The sequence below is a fragment of the Apium graveolens genome, chromosome 4 (assembly GCF_009905375.1).
Source record: "Apium graveolens cultivar Ventura chromosome 4, ASM990537v1, whole genome shotgun sequence".
NCBI classification, from domain to species: domain Eukaryota; kingdom Viridiplantae; phylum Streptophyta; class Magnoliopsida; order Apiales; family Apiaceae; genus Apium; species Apium graveolens.
Window position 1 is genome coordinate 127,968,779 of NC_133650.1, and position 17,563 is coordinate 127,986,341.

Below are 17,563 nucleotides of genomic sequence, written 5' to 3' on the forward strand. Positions count from 1 at the left end.
ATATATTTCAAAAAAAGAATATAATATTTCTCCGGGTTGTAGTTTAAATGCTTCATATTGAGTCATCAGGATATCCATTCTGATTTCTTTAACTTCAGCAGTACCTTCCATTAACAACTCAAAAGTTTTCCATATTTCCTTTGCACTATTACCTCCTAAGATTTGATGACTCACATCTTTGTCGGTCGATTCCACTATTATGAGTTGAACGCTTATGTTCAGATTTATCAACTCCTTGTTGATCTCCGTATATTTGGACGGATCCCTGGGAGTAGATGTAGAAAGAATTCTTACACTGGTTGATGTACATGATTCATCAACCACTTCCATTGGAACATAGGGACCATTCAGTAATATCCCAATATATAATGGATTCGAAGCTTTAATGAACATCATCTTCCATAGGTTGTAATTTTCTTGATCAAATGGAGGAACCTTGATACTTCCAATTCTTTGGTTGCTCATCATCTTGGCGGAATAAAATCATTTAAGATTCAAAAATTTCAAGATTGAAAATTTTTGAAAATTTAAAAATTTCAAGATTTCAAGAACTTGTTTGATTTGGTTTTTTCTCTGATCTTGATTTGTATGTCAATCAACAAGCTCTGATACCAATTGTTAGTCCCAAAGTATCGTAGAATGGGGTTGAATACGATACCTACAATCTTTTTTGATTCATTTCAAATTCCTCGTTAAATATATGGAATCAAAATATACACAAAAATAATTCAAGGAATATATTATTTTATTAATATAAACCTTGAGGTTGCTACACTCTAATCAATTAAATGATTAGCTACAATAATTTCAACAGCATAACCGTATCTTTACAAGCTTAATAAATTTTACCTTCGATGGTGCTTCGTAAAAATACAGTTGAGAGCTGAAGAAGATAACTGAATGAATTAAATCATTCTGCTTCTCGTGTGTGTAGTCTTCAATTCATCTTATTTTCAGCCAAGTGCAAAATTTATTGTTTCTGAGTTCAATGAATTCACCAAGTTACAAGTAACGACTAGAGTGTGTAGCTTTTCCTTAGAAATAATTCCACCTACGCATACAGGAGATCTTGGACACACTAGTTGCACCTATTAGCTTCATAGAAGAGTTTTGCCTTAGAATTTATCCCTAGTTGCGTCTACAAGGCTTTTAGGAACACGCGCCACTTAGCTTTTAATATGCATTTTTCTTTAGTTTTTCTTTTAAGTTGCGCCTACAAGGGACTATGGAAGCTCCACTTGTGCCTAAAGGGAAAACACTCTTTGCTGACTTAGAATTTTCTTCTAGTTGCGCCAAGTGTGGGTAGTTTTCCACACTTAGAATATTTTCTGAGCTTTTCAAATAAAACTTAATTTTTTCCCTTTTCTGATTTACACTTGACTATATTAGCCTGATTTTTTCTGTTTAAATTAAATTACTCATTTTCTAATGTACTGATGCTTGGTGCATTGGTCTGATTCAAAAACGACTCGCACTGAATTGGATTCACTCAATTCTTTTTACCATTCTGAACTGATACAGCCTGTTGGTCATTCATTGCTTCAATTACTGAAACCCTTGATCTTTAATACTTCAAATCAATACATTTCATTGTCACTAGAAGTCCTTTGACATTTTATTCTTCACGGAGGCTTGAACATATTAATGAACTTCTTTCTATGACATGGTTACGGACTTAGAACATTAATTCGATCTTTTATTTCTTTGTATTTATCCATTCTTTATCTTCAGGATACCTGTGCTTCACAGTTAATATTATTTATCTGTTTCTGTTTCATGTTGAGTTATATTTCATCAGTTACATACTACGCAACGTTATGCTTTACACTAATGTATTTCAAATTTTTTCCCGGGAAGTGAGACATCAAGAACTGTCTCAAATTACTTCTCAGAATGAGTCACTGGCATTGATGGTGGACAATAAAAGGAATTTTTTCCAATAAGTTCCATAACTATTAGAAATAGAGCTTTGTGAATAATGGCAAGAGAAACTTAAAATCAAGGACTGCAAAAAAGAGGAAGTTATTACTGTTCTAATTGAAAAATTGCAGGTCATTATGTGGATAGGTGTTTCAAACTCTATGGCTATCCTCCTAATTTCAAGAATTCCAGAGAAAAGAAAGTGGCTCCTACAACAACTTCTGGAAATATTGGATCAACTAATAACTCTAATGATGGCTCGGACACTATCTATGTGGCACAATATCAGTGACTGCAAGAGTTATTGTCTAAGCAGCCTAATCCCAGTGCATCTGTTTCACATGACCACTCAGAGCATGCTTTACTAGCTGGTAAGCTTTCTCTATTCACTAAAAAGGTAGGACAGACTGCTTGGTTAATTGATAGTGGTGTTTCTGATCACATCTGTTCAAATCTAAGTCTTTTCCAAACTTATAAGTCTGTTAGATGAGTTAATAAATATATAACAGTGCCTAATAGGAGACAACTACCTATTGCACACATAGGATCTGTAAAGGTACATGAAGATTTATTTTTTCATGATGTGTTGCATATTCCTCAGTTCCAATTTAATTTGGTTTCTATATAAAGGATTGGCAATGATATGAAAAGATCAGTGGTTTTTAATGGTCAGGAATGTGTTTTACAGGACCCTTTGCAGAAAGAGAATCAATTCTTCTTGATAAGTTTCAAGGTGGATTATAAAGTACATTAGGAGTTACTGGAGCTAATGTAGAGATGTACTTTAAGTCAGGACTTCTTAGCTACAAAGATTATATCAGTGTTTGGCATTTGAGACTATGACATGTACCTTTTAACAAATTGAGATTTATACCAGTATTGTCAAGCTTACAAGATGCTTCCTCACAGCTTATTTGTCAAAAATGTCCATTAGATAGACAATTAAGAAATTTCTTTTCTCATAGTGAGATTAAAACTGTAGCTACTTTGAAACTCATTCATATTGATGTATGGGGGATTATAAGGTCAAATCATATACTGGTTGTAATCAGTTCTTGACTATAGTGGATTATTACAATCGATTTAGTTGGGTGCATATGATGAAAAATAAAACAGATTGTGTGAAAATTCTACAGGATTTCTTTGCTCATGTTGTAACTCAGTACAAGTCCAAAGTAATCAAAATAAGATCGGATAATACACCAGAACTTTTCCAGAGAATTTTGAAGGAATTATTTTTGCAACAAGGTATTTTTCACCAAACTAGTTGCAGATACACTCCACAACAAAATGGTGTTGTATAGCGTAAGCATGGACATTTACTTCAAACTTCTCGTGCATTATTTTTCTAATCTAAAACTCCTGATAAATACTGGAGTGAAAATATTCTGTGTGCTATTATATTCTTTATAGAATTCCTCTGCAAAGTATTAAGAATGATACTCCATAGTTTAGAATTAGTAAAGAAGCGCCAAATTTTTCTCAGTTCATAGTATTTGGTAGCTTATGCTTTGTCTCTAGTGTTACTGCACATAGAACTAGTTTGATCCACGTGTTGTACCTTGTGCTTTTCTTGGATACTCAATTTCACAAAAAAGGTATAAGGTATTAGATATTGTAAAGTGTAATAACCCCAATTTTTGAGAAATTTTGAAACCCTTATGAATAGTGTTTTTGCTGAACGAGAAAACTTTTCATGTCACACTATGTAGGGGTTCTGATATGGATATTCTGAGATTTTATTAGTACTTTATATGGAATATAAGTGTATGTAAAGATCGTCAGAATCCAATTCCGAACACTTTGATTTTTTCCGGAAATCCACAAGATACGGAGAGAATTGAGTATAAGGTAACAGGATAAAAATGATTTAAATTAAAGGATTATAATAAAGGATCATAAAAAGGAATATAATGTATTGAAAAAGGTTAAGGGAACCTAAGTAATAAGATCCCGGGTATGATCCTTCAAACGATAAACGAGAACGAAAGTTAAGCGAACCGTATAACAGATCAGCGGTCATTAGGCAAACGATTAGGAAGTTAATCAAAGGGATTAATGGGAATGATGTCATCCAACCAATAGAAAGAAGACAAGGAAGGAAGGATGACATCATGAGGATGAGGTAAGCATGACATGGGAAGGAAGGAGGTGTGGTTGAATAAGAACCACACAAATTCAAGGGCAAGGTAGTAATTTGCTAAATCAAATACAAAAAAAAAACCAAGCCAACCAAGCTAGCAAAATCATTTCATCAAAAAATCAAAAACAACCAAGGCATGAGTTCATCTTGCTCTCGGCTTTTTAGCATTTTCAAGGCATAGATTTTTCAAAATCAAAGATCAAAGCTTCCTAAATTGGTAAGAAAATTCCCTAATCATCTTCATGCTTAGTTATGGCTATATCATGAGTTTAAGCCATTAATTCTTTCTCAAACTTCTTCATTTAATCAATGAAGAAGACAATGAATAGTGTTTTCAAGATTTTTAACTTGAAGTTTGTCTTGTTTTCTTGAAGATCCAAGCTTTCTTAAAACTTCTCCAAGCTTCTTAAGGCTTCCTAGCTCCACCCACCACTTCAAGGAAGGTATACCATCTCCTAACCCTAGATTCCTATATATTATAGGATGATTTTGAGTAGTGGGTTGATATTGTATCTTGTTGTTATGATTTAGAGTTTGAGATTTGGTATGGTAGTGAATGGAATGGTAATTATTGTGGTTTTGATTTAAAAGAACTTAAGAATGATTAAAGTTAAGTTTAAGCATAAGTATGAAAGATTAAATTGAATTGGTTGGGGTGGTTATGATGTGATAAGGATGGAGGTTGGTTGTATGTTGGATTTGAGGTTGATTTGGGTTGTTTGTGAATGGGTTAAAATTTGGAAATCGCGTAAACATAGCCGTCGTAACGTCCGATTTTCTTTGGACTGTTTTTGTGTATAGCATTAGGACCCGAGAACCCCCTGCTAGATTGTGACCACTGCCATGTTTAGATAGCTCATGTTACGAGCTTCGTTTTGATATGTAGTTCGTTCGATTCCGATTTACGGTTTAGGAGAAACGACCGTTTCAAGTAACGGCGTTTCGCGAACGAAACTTTTCCCCTCGCCTTACTTTGAAATGTAGGTTAAAGACCAAAAAGGGTTAATTAATGCATGAAACATTTATGGTAAGTGTTTTAGGCAATTGGTAAGTCACTCGAGAAGGAATCGCTTTAAAACTCGTAAAGGTTAAATTATTAAAAATGGTGGAGCCGAGGGTACCCGAGTGACTTAAGCGAATCAGTGAGCGCAAAACAAGCGTTAGAGTCTAAGTTAGTTAAAGTATAGATTTACAGGTGACTTTGGTTTAATTCCAACTTACTTGTTGTTTATAGGTTACCAGACTCATCCCGAGCCATTCGTAACCCCCAGTCGCTCAGGCAAGTTTTCTACCCGTTATACTGTTGTTGTGATGAAAATATATGTATATGCATTATCTTGTGATATTGCATGATTGTTATTAGAAAATTGATGCGATATATTGTAGCATGTGATATGGTATATATGCATGCCTGTTTCATATTCTTGAAATATATATCTGTTGGTTCATTTGATAATACCTATGCTAGAGAATAGCGGTATCTTGCATATACCCTTAGTATAGGGACTCAAAGGTGAAAATATTTTCTAAAACCGGGAGTCGAGGATCCCGAGTAGATTTTATATGGATATGGATATATATATATATATATTTATATATATATGGTTATAGTTTTCCAAACTATTAATCGAATAAGGTTTATTCGATAACTTTAAACTTTATTTTATTATTAAATATTATTTCGAATATTATTCGAAGGCGTATGACTCCTTTTATTATTTATTGAATATTATTTGAATATTCATTCGAGGGCTTATGACTCAGTTTATATTATTTAATGAATATTATTTGAATATTCATTTGAGGATGTATGACTCCTTTATTTTATTTAATGAATATTATTTATAATATTCATTCGAGGTATTATGACTCAGCGTATTTTATTTATTGAATATTATTTGAATATTCATTTGAGGATCTATGACTCCGATTATTTGCTGAGGTATATTCTTTATTTTATTAAAGAATAAGGTGTAAATAATCAAACTTATTTTCGATTATTCAATTAAAGATAATACTTTCATATAAGTATATCTTTGGTTATTTAATACTCGTTTCAAGTATAAATTTTAATACTTCTACTTCAATTATTTTTTTATAAAGATTATTCTTTATGGGAATATTATTTAATTAATAATATTCAGATATTTTCTAATATTCTGGGGACTGATTTACTTCATTAAATCAGCTTTACTCCAAACACTCTTTAAAGTGTTTTCGAGTCTTCAAAATGATTTTTAAAGTCAGAGCGGATCCCAAAACTCATTTTTATATTTAAGATCTTCCTTTTTAAGGGGATTTAAATACTCGCTCAAAACCTGGGGAATCCGGCTCTGTGGTGTATTTTATATTCGCAACGAGGTTGCAGTTTTGGTAAATGAATTGATTACTTGCCCAACGTTCGGGAAGTAAGCCCATCTAATTGAGTCGGCATAAGCGACAGGCCGGGGTACGGTCTATTATTGTGTAAGTGGCTGGGTGGCAGTCCATCAACGCGTGAGGGGTCGGGGTACGGTCTAGCGCGAGGTCCTAATGCGGCCAGGGTGATGACCGGTGAGGAATTCATCCATCTACAGTAGAAAAGGTTACTTATTGGTATCTTTGCCTGATCAGCAAGATATCGGGTTTATGCCAAAATTCTTTTCCTTTCCAAAATTCATTGGATGTTTCAAACTCTGTTCATACTTTGCATAACAGAGATTCCAGGAAATGTTTAAAGGGATATATATATGTGGATATATATATATCGGGACTAAATAAAGTATCTCATAACTTTTTCATTCAATAATATTTCAAAGATTGAATCTATTCAAGTCTTATCTTGTGGTCTCATCAGTGGGATGAACTTTTGAAATTGATTATAACTTGAACGGTGGTAGTTCAAGTAGTATTTGGGAATGATATAAGTGTAGCGAAGTATTTGGTAACTTCATCTTTTAAACTTATATCTAATTAATAATTGTCTTATGAATGACAAAGATTTTCAGAAAAACGTTGAGACAAGGTTAGATATATGAGATCACCTTGCAACGATATTTTTTTATACAGTTATACAATGGGACTTTGTGTATATTATGCATGGAAGAGGACTTCCATTATTTTGAAAAGTATATATGTATATATACTGAATATTTTGCGACTTCATCGCATTAAGATATCAAACTTGGTTCATTTCTTTTGACCAAGATTTTCATGAGTATTATGAGTAGACTCATATACTATTAATCATTATACATATTATTTTGGTGGGCTTGCTGCTCACCCTTGCTTTCTTCTTTCATCACACAACAACAGATAGAAAAGATGAACAGAACCAAGCTCCCGATTCGCAAGCGATTAGGAGACGTTCCGCAGTTTTCTAGAAGCATTGATGCCGCCGTAGCTGAGGTAGGAACTACCAATAGGCTAGGCTTTCAACTTTTGATGGACCAGATTTATTTATATTTATGAATTGTAATAATGGCAAAGAAATGTAAATTTATTCAGAAAACCTTTTAAGGTGTATTGGCAGATAATTATGGAATAAAATGACTTGTGGTTATTTTTGGATGTTCATCTCTAAGACTATAACGTGTGGTGTGTGTGTTTATTGTGGGGTCACAGTACAGAGTAGTTGAGTAATTATTAAGATTGGGTGTTATTAAGGGAAATGGAACTCGTGACGACCCGGATCCCCGACCCCGGATCTGGGGGTGTTACAGAAATGGTATCAGAGCTAAGCGTTATAAACCTCAGAGATGATGGGACGCTAAGATAATAAGTTCACTAAGATAATAAGAACTCTTGCCAAGTTCATAGTCGGGCTACCTAACGTAGCACTGACAGTTAAAACCCTTATGGGAACCCTTATAGGTATCGTGATAGTAACATAGTTTGTTCTCGTATAGGGCAGCGGGGCACCAAACCTTGAGGTTCAGGAGCATCAGCATGAGGATGTTTTATTACAAGTTGGAGATCAAATTGTGAATCCGATGGAGTACCCTAATGAGGGACCGGATGAGGTTCAGATAGAGAATGCTGCGGTTGAGGATGTTATTCCGGAAAGGATTGTGGCTGAGGAGGATCTCATGGAGGATCCTGATGAGAATGAAGAGAGGACCGTTGAGGAACAGATGACCGTAGTCAGGGCGACTACCAGAGCTAGAATGGCCGCGAGGGTGGCCCTAGAGAATGAAGAGTTACCAAGGGCACAAAGGTTAATGAGGGCAGAAGAAGTGGGGCCTTCCACGACCCCAATTATACCAGTATCAGACCCTCTTCCAGAGGCTCCTGTAGACATCCATGAGGTTCCACCAATTCCTGTTCCCTCCCCTGTACAGAGCCCAGCACATACTGAGGAAATGCCACCTTTATCCCCTGCACCATTGTCACCTGATACCGTGCTTGGTTATCCATTTGGATCTCCTGGGTCTGCACCACCTGCCCCCCATGGACTGCTAGATGCTACCACTCAGGCTTCTCTTATCGCTGATTATCATATGACTTTGGGTGGCCTGTCAGAGGCCCGAAATGTTAGGAGTGATCTGTTGGATCGACTTACTACACCAAGGATTGAGGGTGGGATACTTCCGGCAGGATTAGCGTATAGCATGGAAAGGATTGAGACTACCACCCGTGTTACAGCTAGAGGCCATCTTGAGGGTCAGGTTGATCCAGCTCTACTTGCGACCATCTTAGACCTCATCACCTCTGTGATGGAGCAGGTTAGGGATGTTGTGCGTGCTCGCACCTCTTAATCCATGGTAGTGTGCAGAGCCAGAGCAATCAAACAAGGGTCTCATGTAGCACCGCTTTTGGATGATTAGCCTAAGTTATGAATGATTAGTTTTAATGACGAGATGACTATCTATGGTAGTACTTTTGGGATAGGAACGATAAGTTCATATGATGTAATCCTCTTTAATATGTTCAGTTGTTGTACCCTCGAACAAATGGTTATGTATATATTCGTTAATTTCAGTTCAGATCAGTTTGATTGTGATAAATCACATTGTTAATTGCTCTATTAACACTTAAGAGAGTGACATGAAGTTTATCGAACTTAAGAATTCATAATTTGCAATCGTGCAAGGACTAAACGAGGGGAAGACTTAAGCAAAGTAAGTAAGACAAATATCCGGAGATTCTCAAAATTTTCCAAGTAATATGCCCCCACAAGGAATAAGATTAAGGGCAAACCTTGAACGTGATAATCAGGGAGGTCGCAATTAAGATATAAAGAACCCGGAAAATAATAAAGTGGAAAATTAAGATTTTAAATTAAAAGATGACCCCAATTATGGGGAGTAGGAAGAAATATTTAGACAAAAAAAAAAGAGCAAAAGCAGAAGTCGAGTAAGGAAAGGAGACCCGAGACGGCACTCCTATACGGCAATTCATGGACCTGTCTAAAAAGGACTTAGACTATTATCCCCAACCACCACCCTGAGGAAATAATGCGGTGAGAAATTCTTTCAGGACCTTTAAGTCGCTAAGCTCTCAGAGTTCCAAGGAACAGGTTGACCCAGTCGAGGCAAGAGCCTGGCTAAAGGAAATATAGGAATTATTTGAGATTCTAAATGATTGACGAATCACAAAAGACTATTTTTATCACTTACCCTCCTAAGAGAGAGACCACCCGCTGGTGAAAGACCAAGGAAGGCACGGAGCAAGAGATTATAATAAACTGATTTAAGTTCAGTCAATTGTTTTCAGGAAAGTACTTCCCAAGGTTATAGAGATAGAGCAAAAGCTTTAGAGCCAGAACAAAGGCAGACGAGTATGATGAATTGTGAATTTAAGTTGTAAAAGTTGTCAAGATTCGTTCTGAAGACACGAATCCAGAATGACGGAATGTTTGGAATCAATGCTTATGTTGTGTTGGTTCATGAAATAATGATAAGAGAAAGGAATATAACGGCAATAGAGTTTGAGGAATGATAAGGGAGTTGGGTATGAGGAAACCCTAAAGACTCGTAGAAATAGAAATAGAAGAGTATGTAATCGTCAGGATGAGGGTGATTCACCATGAGTTAAAATTGATGGTTGAGGGCATAAGAGATACATATATTTTATCCCCCGTAAGTTGGGAAGATTCGAGGAAACCTTGAGATAATTCGAAGGATAAATAAGGAGACGCGGATAGACTGAGGAGACAAGAAAGTAAGAAATTAAGAAAATTGGATGAAGGAAGTGACCTTCAAGAAGGTGAAGTGTAAGACCGGTGGCATGATACCCAGAAAGGGAGACGCCAGATATGAAAGATATCCCAACATCGAGGTGACTGTTGAGATAAACAACAAAAGTAAATAAGGAATTATTAAGAAGAAGTTCACGTTGAACACGACCAATATCCTCCAGAACATCCTTGTTATCGTTACCAAATTAGGCAAGAAAAGCGGATGACCATTGTTATCTTTTGGAGGCCATATGGATTGACCTCAATTTGAATAAGGATGTTATTATGAAATTAGGTATCGACTATCGAGGTGGGAATGATGAATAAGATAATCTGTCAAGGATATATGACTTGATTTATCCATGGATGGATGCAGGTACCTTTTAAAGGTGGAATTAAGGCTAGAACATCGGTAACTTAAAATGAATCCTAGGGGAATGCATAAAGGTTTGCATTTCACCCTTAATAGGGACAGTATGAGTTTTGACAGTATGATTGGGAAAGGGTTAAGGTAGCAACAACCTTTAAGAATCAGTGGAGAAATTTTTCAGAAGTATATAGACAATGGTTCTAGTATTAGTAAATGGTATTTTGATATGCCCTGTATCTAGGGAATACAGGAGGAACGATTGAAGGATAACCTTAGAGGTTTTACAAGGAGAAAGGTAATATTCAAAATTCTCAAGAATAGAAATGTTGATAAAGGAAATATGACGTAATTATAATGATGCCAAGTGGGGCACGTGTTAAACCACGAGAAAGTATGGATCGAACCAGTAATGGTCGAAACTGTTCAGGGCAATTAGGACTTAAGATAAAAGATGTTCTAAGTATGATTAAGAGTCAGTCTTGACAGTGATTAGCCTCTAAAGATTGAGGCAATAACTTATGGAAAAATGGTGATATTTTTTTTATTTACTCATCAGATATTAAAGAAAAGCATTTTCACATAAGCTGTGATTGAAATAAGGTAGAAAATTTATTTGGAGGTGGTTAAAATGACATTGACTGTAAGGAACTATTACTATCAGGAAAGGCCAAAGAGGTGGCCGACACTTTAACGGTAAAAGGATAATTGTAGGCGCTTGTGCCAAAGGATACAGTGATGATGGTTAAAAGCTGAAGGTTGTATTATGGTTTGGAAGATTGACATTCCTTCTGATGACTGTGCAATACCCAGCCGTAATAGTAGTTGGTAAAGGTTTAATTCGTGTAATCGCCATGAGCGGGCTATCTATCTCAGAAGATACTATCTTGAGAATAAGCCAGGACCATATTCCAAAAAGGACCAAACAAACCTTTGAGTTAAGTCTTCTATTGAAGGCATATGATTAAGAATGGTATTAACCTGCTATCGTTGCTTTGAGCGAAACTCTTCTGCAATTTTATCTGCTTCATGTCATGTATGTATGTCAGAATCAGGAGTGTTCTTCATGAATCGTGAATGGTGATTATGTTACCTCCTTAGAAGGATTTGATACGACATGTATGGACTTCGTATGGTTAGATATTAAGATTTCATGGAACGTGAATGACGACAGTAGGTCAGTGGTGGACCATAGTAAGGCAGCAATGATTCTGCGAGTAGTGAGCTGATTACAACCGTGAGAGTTGTATTGGAATGGGTGTTGAGATTGAGTACCACTAATCGGGTCGTGGTAGTGTATAAGTTATCATTGATAGACTAATTAAGTAGAGTATCTACCTAGTGAATATTTATTCTTTCTTATCAATAGAGAGTCGTATTATTATACGAGGAAGGTTGCGGTGCAAGCATAGAATCCTAGTAACGATGATGTATAGAATGATATCCCAGATTCGATTTTCGATGTCGAGGGAGTTTCAAAGGTGATTGTGTATAAGCTCGAGGAAGAGCATGGGTCCATAGAATGATGAACGGAATAGAAATATTTAGGCATGGGAAATACGATGTTATAATACTTGATGCTGATATAAATATGTTTATGTTTTGTTCTCCTATGACAAACCTCTATAGTTCAGAGGTAGATGCCAAGCCAGATATTTTGTGGCAGTATATTTTTTTTTATATATACAATTCTCTTCAGTTCGTTCTTTTCTCTTCTTTTCATTTCATGTAATCTGAGAAGAACAACCCTTCCAGAAGGGGAGGTATTGCCGAATGACTATCTATCTATGTGATAGAAGCCGAGTAGGATACCAACTATTGTTTAATTGCTTGTCAAGTACTAAAGGCTGGCCACCTTCTGTACTAACTATGCAATAGGACAAGTGTTCGTGATCATAGTGATCTCTCAACAAATTCCTTTACTTCTATTTGATTGATCAAATTCCGGAAAATAGAAACAACTGAAAAAGGAGTAATAAAGTGGTGGTAGTATGCGGAATGGGAACACATTCGTGATACTAAGGTTGACGTGGTTATTAAAAGGTTATAGAACGCTAACGAGCAAAAGTATAACCAGTATAATATTAGGAACGGAAGGTGATAACGATTACGAACTGGAAAAGAATGGGTATTGAGAAGCAAAAGCTTTAATGTTAAAAGCTATAATGAGAGTCTGTGCAATAGACTTGAAAGAAATTAGAATGATCACTTAGCACGGATTGAGTTTTCTTACGACAATAGATCATATGTCAGTATTGAGATATCGCCTTATGAAATCCTTGAGGGAAGACAATGTCGATCTCCCTTATGTTAGGATGAAGTTGTAGAGCGCAAGATGCTCGGACCCGCAGTAGTCCAAAGGACCAAGGATATGATAGATCTAATCAGAGGACGGCTGGTAGTAGCCCAAGATGGACATGATAAGTATGTTGATTTCACACGAAAGGATAAAGAGTATGAAATAGGGGACCTAGTAATGTTATAGGTATCCCTTAGAAAGGATTGATGAGGTTCGGAAAGAAAGGAAAGCTAAGTCTACAATTTGTTGGACCCTTGGATATGTTAAGACGTTTGGGAAGTTAGCATATGAGCTAGCCCTAACCCCGAACATGTAGCAGGTCGTAACGTGTTCCACGTATCAGTGTTAAGGAAGTGTAATTCAGATGCCAGATAAATAGGGGCACATGAGCGCATAGATATGCAACCCGACGTAACCTATATGAAGCAACCAGGAAGGGTTGTTGAGTGAAAAGGGAACAAGTGCTTTGGAGAAGGGTTATCAAACTATTCAGAGTTTGATGGAAGAACCACAATGTGGGAAAATTTACTTGAGAGTTAGAAAGTGTAATGCTAAGAAAGTATCCCTATTCATTTTCTATCTGATTCCGGGACGGAATCCTTTTAAGGAGGGGAGACTGTAATAACCCCAATTTTTGAGAAATTTTGAAACCCTTATGAATAGTGTTTTTGCTGAACGAGAAAACTTTTCATGCCACACTATGTAGGGGTTCTCATATGGATATTCTGAGATTTTATTAGTACTTTATATGGAATATAAGTGTATGTAAAGATCGTCAGAATCCAATTCCGAACACTTTGATTTTTCCCGGAAATCCACAAGATACGGAGAGAATTGAGTATAAGGTAACAGGATAAAAAGGATTTAAATTAAAGGATTATAATAAAGGATCATAAAAAGGAATATAATGTATTGAGAAAGGTTAAGGGAACCTAAGTAATAAGATCCCGGGTATGATCCTTCAAACGATAAACGAGAACGAAAGTTAAGCGAACCGTATAACAGATCAGCGGTCATTAGGCAAACGATTAGGAAGTTAATCAAAGGGATTAATGGGAATGATGTCATCCAACCAATAGAAAGAAGACAAGGAAGGAAGGATGACATCATGAGGATGAGGTAAGCATGACATGGGAAGGAAGGAGGTGTGGTTGAATAAGAACCACACAAATTCAAGGGCAAGGTAGTAATTTGCTAAATCAAATACAAAAAAAAACCAAGCCAACCAAGCTAGCAAAATCATTTCATCAAAAAATCAAAAACAACCAAGGCATGAGTTCATCTTGCTCTCGGCTTTTTAGCATTTTCAAGGCATAGATTTTTCAAAATCAAAGATCAAAGCTTCCTAAATTGGTAAGAAAATTCCCTAATCATCTTCATGCTTAGTTATGGCTATATCATGAGTTTAAGCCATTAATTCTTTCTCAAACTTCTTCATTTAATCAATGAAGAAGACAATGAATAGTGTTTTCAAGATTTTTAACTTGAAGTTTGTCTTGTTTTCTTGAAGATCCAAGCTTTCTTAAAACTTCTCCAAGCTTCTTAAGGCTTCCTAGCTCCACCCACCACTTCAAGGAAGGTATACCATCTCCTAACCCTAGATTCCTATATATTATAGGATGATTTTGAGTAGTGGGTTGATATTGTATCTTGTTGTTATGATTTAGAGTTTGAGATTTGGTATGGTAGTGAATGGAATGGTAATTATTGTGGTTTTGATTTAAAAGAACTTAAGAATGATTAAAGTTAAGTTTAAGCATAAGTATGAAAGATTAAATTGAATTGGTTGGGGTGGTTATGATGTGATAAGGATGGAGGTTGGTTGTATGTTGGATTTGAGGTTGATTTGGGTTGTTTGTGAATGGGTTAAAATTTGGAAATCGCGTAAACATAGCCGTCGTAACGTCCGATTTTCTTTGGACTGTTTTTGTGTATAGCATTAGGACCCGAGAACCCCCTGCTAGATTGTGACCACTGCCATGTTTAGATAGCTCATGTTACGAGCTTCGTTTTGATATGTAGTTCGTTCGATTCCGATTTACGGTTTAGGAGAAACGACCGTTTCAAGTAACGGCGTTTCGCGAACGAAACTTTTCCCCTCGCCTTACTTTGAAATGTAGGTTAAAGACCAAAAAGGGTTAATTAATGCATGAAACATTTATGGTAAGTGTTTTAGGCAATTGGTAAGTCACTCGAGAAGGAATCGCTTTAAAACTCGTAAAGGTTAAATTATTAAAAATGGTGGAGCCGAGGGTACCCGAGTGACTTAAGCGAATCAGTGAGCGCAAAACAAGCGTTAGAGTCTAAGTTAGTTAAAGTATAGATTTACAGGTGACTTTGGTTTAATTCCAACTTACTTGTTGTTTATAGGTTACCAGACTCGTCCCGAGCCATTCGTAACCCCCAGTCGCTCAGGCAAGTTTTCTACCCGTTATACTGTTGTTGTGATGAAAATATATGTATATGCATTATCTTGTGATATTGCATGATTGTTATTAGCAAATTGATGCGATATATTGTAGCATGTGATATGGTATATATGCATGCCTGTTTCATATTCTTGAAATATATATCTGTTGGTTCATTTGATAATACCTATGCTAGAGAATAGCGGTATCTTGCATATACCCTTAGTATAGGGACTCAAAGGTGAAAATATTTTCTAAAACCGGGAGTCGAGGATCCCGAGTAGATTTTATATGAATATGGATATATATATATATATATTTATATATATATATGGTTATAGTTTTCCAAACTATTAATCGAATAAGGTTTATTCGATAACTTTAAACTTTATTTTATTATTAAATATTATTTCGAATATTATTCGAAGGCGTATGACTCCTTTTATTATTTATTGAATATTATTTGAATATTCATTCGAGGGCTTATGACTCAGTTTATATTATTTAATGAATATTATTTGAATATTCATTTGAGGATGTATGACTCCTTTATTTTATTTAATGAATATTATTTATAATATTCATTCGAGGTATTATGACTCAGCGTATTTTATTTATTGAATATTATTTGAATATTCATTTGAGGATCTATGACTCCGATTATTTGCTGAGGTATATTCTTTATTTTATTAAAGAATAAGGTGTAAATAATCAAACTTATTTTCGATTATTCAATTAAAGATAATACTTTCATATAAGTATATCTTTGGTTATTTAATACTCGTTTCAAGTATAAATTTTAATACTTCTACTTCAATTATTTTTTTATAAAGATTATTCTTTATGGGAATATTATTTAATTAATAATATTCAGATATTTTCTAATATTCTGGGGACTGATTTACTTCATTAAATCAGCTTTACTCCAAACACTCTTTAAAGTGTTTTCGAGTCTTCAAAATGATTTTTAAAGTCAGAGCGGATCCCAAAACTCATTTTTATATTTAAGATCTTCCTTTTTAAGGGGATTTAAATACTCGCTCAAAACCTGGGGAATCCGGCTCTGTGGTGTATTTTATATTCGCAACGAGGTTGCAGTTTTGGTAAATGAATTGATTACTTGCCCAACGTTCGGGAAGTAAGCCCATCTAATTGAGTCGGCATAAGCGACAGGCCGGGGTACGGTCTATTATTGTGTAAGTGGCTGGGTGGCAGTCCATCAACGCGTGAGGGGCCGGGGTACGGTCTAGCGCGAGGTCCTAATGCGGCCAGGGTGATGACCGGTGAGGAATTCATCCATCTACAGTAGAAAAGGTTACTTATTGGTATCTTTGCCTGATCAGCAAGATATCGGGTTTATGCCAAAATTCTTTTCCTTTCCAAAATTCATTGGATGTTTCAAACTCTGTTCATACTTTGCATAACAGAGATTCCAGGAAATGTTTAAAGGGATATATATATATGTGGATATATATATCGGGACTAAATAAAGTATCTCATAACTTTTTCATTCAATAATATTTCAAAGATTGAATCTATTCAAGTCTTATCTTGTGGTCTCATCAGTGGGATGAACTTTTGAAATTGATTATAACTTGAACGGTGGTAGTTCAAGTAGTATTTGGGAATGATATAAGTGTAGCGAAGTATTTGGTAACTTCATCTTTTAAACTTATATCTAATTAATAATTGTCTTATGAATGACAAAGATTTTCAGAAAAACGTTGAGACAAGGTTAGATATATGAGATCACCTTGCAACGATATTTTTTTATACAGTTATACAATGGGACTTTGTGTATATTATGCATGGAAGAGGACTTCCATTATTTTGAAAAGTATATATGTATATATACTGAATATTTTGCGACTTCATCGCATTAAGATATCAAACTTGGTTCATTTCTTTTGACCAAGATTTTCATGAGTATTATGAGTAGACTCATATACTATTAATCATTATACATATTATTTTGGTGGGCTTGCTGCTCACCCTTGCTTTCTTCTTTCATCACACAACAACAGATAGAAAAGATGAACAGAACCAAGCTCCCGATTCGCAAGCGATTAGGAGACGTTCCGCAGTTTTCTAGAAGCATTGATGCCGCCGTAGCTGAGGTAGGAACTACCAATAGGCTAGGCTTTCAACTTTTGATGGACCAGATTTATTTATATTTATGAATTGTAATAATGGCAAAGAAATGTAAATTTATTCAGAAAACCTTTTAAGGTGTATTGGCAGATAATTATGGAATAAAATGACTTGTGGT